This window comes from Lactuca serriola, chromosome 4 (assembly GCF_051521515.1).
Source record: "Lactuca serriola cultivar US96UC23 chromosome 4, Lser_US96UC23_V15, whole genome shotgun sequence".
Lineage (NCBI taxonomy): Eukaryota > Viridiplantae > Streptophyta > Magnoliopsida > Asterales > Asteraceae > Lactuca > Lactuca serriola.
The window spans coordinates 379,896,989-379,902,288 of NC_136411.1; positions in this window are offsets into that span (position 1 = coordinate 379,896,989).

Genomic DNA, 5,300 nt, shown 5'->3' on the forward strand with positions numbered 1-5,300 from the left:
TTCGAGGTAAATCTTCTCACTGTATTACTTATGTCATAGTGTGTGCGCCTACTGACCAGCTAGATCTTATTTGTTGATTGTTGTTATGTGTAATTAAGTTGTTGATAGCTCCAAAGTGTGTTGTTAGCTCATTGGGACTACTGATAGTCCCCAGGGTTGACAATAAACCGCAGGGCGTGCTGTTAGCCCATTAGGACTGTTAATAGTCCCCAGGTTTGACAATAACACATAATTATTTATTTATGTTGTATTGTATGCGATTTTTTGGGGAACTCACAAAGCTTCGTTCTTATAGTTGTGGACTAAATATTTTCAGGTACTTATCGGATTGTGAAGGCAGGATTATACACACACACATCAACAGTTTTATGATTCAAGGTTCCATATTATCTTCTTTATAAATGATTTTTGAATAATGGTTTATGAACAAGTGGTTTGACCTGAATGTAACATTATTAAAAATGGGTGTTTATTCTATTCTAAAAATGAAAAAAATATATATATTTGGTAAATTGGGACGTTACATTGAGAGTGATTAGTTACAGTGATCCAACTTTCAAACAGATCAAGACAAATTTTGTTCTTAATATGGCTTGATATTCTTGGTGAGTGGTGGAGCTATGACTTGGAAATGTTCCAGGAAGTCAACAATGGCTGATTCTACTTATGAATTAGAGTACATAGTAGCGAGTGAGGCATCAAAGGAAGCGACATGGTTGAATAATTTCATCGGAGATCTCGAAGTAGTCCCAACCATTCAAGATCCAATAGAACTATTATGTGATAATGAAGGTGTGTTTTCTTTGACCAAAGAACTAAAGGATCATAGAAGGTCCAAGCACATCGACATAAACTACCATTACATCAGACATAGGGTTGATGACAGACACCATCTAGTGAAACGAGTATCATTACAAGACAATCTAGCAGATGCTTTCCCAAAGGATCTGAACAGGGTTAAGCACAACCAACATGTTAGGAGCATTAGCTTAAGAGACAATATTATTTTTGGTAGTTCATTGATAGATTGAAACTTTTTAACAAAATAAATGTTATTGATTTTTGTGATTGACTAATAGAGAATTATTTATGGGTATGGGTACTGCCTTCTTCAATTATTTATTCCTGTGTTTCTCTTTGCATGTTTTACTTCCTGGGTAATTGTTAATTATTCGAAATTCCACACTAATTCATACTTTTGGAAGTAAATAGTGACTTAAGACTGTCATGATCGATTGTAGACTGTCTATAGATATTGGACATAACATATGGATTGCTTCAATATTCATGAGTACTTAGAAAATAGATATTTTGAGTATTGGATAAACTCACACTTAGATATTACTTCATGGATTCAATAATGTGTAATTCTAAGATAATAATATCTTATATTATTCAAACAGACACACATAAGTTGTAATTTACATGTCAATTGTGCCTTGGTATTGTGTAAACGCATCATTAACATGATGTTATAAAACAAAGTGTCATGTATGATTTGATGAGTAAAGATTACAATTATGTAGTCAAAGTTTATTATTTCCTTTTTCCCTAATAGAAAAGGCGACATCTTTGGGCCCGTCAGTGATTTGATTGTGGCATTATAATGTTGGCCCCATCTAGGACTTAATTGACATGTTCAATTGGTAGTTTAATGACTTCATCACAGATTGGGATATCGGGAAACATAATCTTGGACATTGATATTGATTGGATTCAATGTCTTGTGGCCATATGATATCATGAAGAATGAAGGAATAGTTGATCACTTATCTTAGAACCAATGTTTGATTTCAATCAAAGTTCGGCAGTTGCTTCGGAAAGCACACTTTGCTGTTTGGTTTAAGGTTGTACTTACAATTGTAATTATAGACTTATGAAAGTGGGAGACTGTTGGATGAAGGTGTCTAGGCTCATAACTAAATTGATATATATATATATATATATATATATATATATATATATATATATATATATATTGGTAATTATCAGTAAATTCCTTTTGGGTTGCCCTTATAAACTAGTAACTAAATAGTATGACATTTAGAGAGGGAGAGATAGAGGATAATTTATTAGTTTATTATATGAATAATAAATTAATTAGAAATTAAAATAAATGATTTATTAATATATTATATGATTAATATATAAATTGGAAATATTGATAATTAATTAAATATTAATAAGAATTAATTTGGAACTAATTCGAGGTTAATTAGAATTAACTAAAGGTACAAGGGGTAAGTTGTAATTATTCAATAGTTGAACAGAGAAGAGGTTCCAAAACCTTTCGGGAGGGGAATATTTTGAGGAGACACATTAGGGTTTCTGGAGGCCTCCATTTGGATAATAAGGAACTAGATAATTGTCTAATTTGAAATATTATTATAGGTTGCATGTGCCCTTAAGTGTTAAGTGATTTTCTGCATTCACATGTAGTTATATAACCTATAAAACCCATCAAATAATTTATAATTATCAAACCTGCAAAACCAGCTATTACAAAAAAATATATGTTTATACCATAACTTAGATATCTGCAAAACATTACACTCATGCATATCCATCCCAATCAATTCTCACAAATCCTAGTCCACAATTATTAGGAAGTATCAACTTACCTAATGAATCATTTAGAGCAATTGTTTGACTACATGGCTAGGGGATGTCTTGGTTGCTATAAGTCATAAAGGCTCTTAAGCCATCAGAGTATTTATTGACTATAGCATTGTCATTACATCTAAATTTGTGGGTTATAAGTCCATACTAGCAACGTAATTCATAAGAATGTCTAGAATAATCAAGTGTTGTTATCTTACTCTCGGAGTAAGCCATACATACCGTTACAGTTTTCTGATCTAGACCCACCATTTATAGTCATCCAAAGGAATACCTTTATCATACTCCAGTACGTATTTCATACCATCAACACCTAATAGTCTCAAAGAGCAGAGTTCTACTATCCGTTCATATTGCACACACTGTTACATCCCGAATTTCAAAGGCAATTTTTTCATTTTTATTTATTTAAAATATAAGTCTTACAAAAAATTACAATTCATTATTATACAAAAGAGTATCTTAGCAAAAGTCTATAAAACTTTATTGATGCTTTGATGTTGAGACAGTCATGCGTGAGCCTTTCCATGGTCGGATGAATAACCTACAAACCAGTTATTCAACAACTGTAAGCCGAGGCTAAGTGAATTCCCTCAAAAGATTCCATACCGCAACACATATAAAATGCATACACATAATGACCTTCAGCATATAGTTGGTCCGCCCTTGTCCTATAGCATAAAACTGATCCGCCCTCTCTTTGCCTATGACATATAGCTGGACCGCACCTTGGTCTTTAGCATAAGGCTGGTCCACCCTCAAAATCAATATATATATATATATATATATATATATATATATATATATATATATATACACACACACACACACACGTACAACAAAAATCCACATAACAAGAAACTAACTATCCCAGTCTAAGTGCCTACATGCTTATTACATGGTAATTATATCCTAACATACAAAGGATTCATACTAGAGTATACAATATAGTGAGAAGAACTCACCTTGATAGATTCTCAGAGGATTCATACTGGAGTATCAAATAAGGATCGACCATGCAAGAAAGTTGGGAGGCAGAACCATTTTGGAGTATAGCCTTTCTAAAATCCAACAACCAAGCCAACATGAACATCCTAGTAACCTCTCCCGTAAGTAGATCAATCAGTATACCAAGTTGGAATTACTGATAAATCTTAATTATAGGTTCATAGTAAAGATTTATAACTATAATTATAAATTACACGGAGGCAGAGTAAGTGTAACTTAATTACAAAGTACTATTGATGACAATTGGGGTCTAAGTGGGCAGAATACTGACTCAAGATCTCCTACTCGAAGACTACTACTTAGACGAGTACTCAGGGGTGTCGCAAGGCTTTGTCGTAGTACATAAAGCTAAGGAAATGGGTTAAAAATAAGGAATACTCGAGAGAAAAGCGGAGTACGGGTATGGAGGATGAGGCATATACAGAGCACACTATTTATAAGCAAGAAAACCATATGCACGCCACGCACCCTAGGCATGTTCGATGCACACTAGGGTGACATGGCTCCTCAGGTTGGCTGACACGTGTCCAAAAATGGGTGGGGCTGTGTGGCTGACTTTGGGTGCAAGCTATGCACGACGTGCGTTTACACATGACATTTTTTAGATTTTCAAAATTGCCTAACTTCTTCATATGATCTCCATTTTTGATGTTCTTTATATGCATGGAAATCTATCGATGAGATCTACAACTTTCGTTTACACTTTGTCGGCTAGTTTTGATTTTTTTTTATCACACATGCTTAGACTGTTAAAGTCCATATAAAATGCATAACTTTCTTATCATGAGTCTCTTTTCCATTGAATTTATACTGTTGAACTCCTATGAACGAGATCTTAAATTCTTGTTTAGATTGTGTCGGCTAAAAATCAACCGATTTAAAATTTGATTTTTGAGTTGTATACTACTATGCTGAATCTTAAAAAAATCAAAAGTTCATGTAATGAAGTCAGGTTTAGACATTCTCTATATGCACGCTCTCGTTTTAACAACTACTACGACTTTCGTTTAGATCACTTAGGCTTAAAAGTGATTTATCAAAATTTTACTTTCCACGATACATAGAGTTGTGCCGGTTTAATCGTGAAATTTCAAAGAAGTATAACTTCTTTATATGAAGTCAAATTTATGAGTTTATTTATACACATAAATCAAATCGACGTTTCCTATGTGTCTATGATGACTATTTTGGCTTAATAATAATATATCTTTATTTCATATTTTATTACAATATATAGCTATAGTAAAAATGGGGTGTTACATACACCCTTAATATGACGCTACCCAAATCCAAACATAATTGAACTAGGCATTTCCATTAAATCCTAGTGTATAACTAGACAAGATTACAAAACCTTTAATCAACATAATATCCTATCTATGTAATACTTTAAAGTATAAGGTGTAACTAAACATTCTTTTAATTTAACTCGAACTAAGCATTTTTTATAAGTCTTACTTTATTACCAAGTAAGACTATATTGCTTATAATGGATTTCCAACCCATTTTCATGTTTATACCATACTATCGCAATATAGTATATGACTATTCTTTTATCCAACTCAATTGGATCTAAATATTCTATATATATCTTAGTTTAGAACTTATTCAAGATTACAATCCTTATAATCACCTTTTAATATCAACTCTAGTTTAAATGACATTTATTGTGA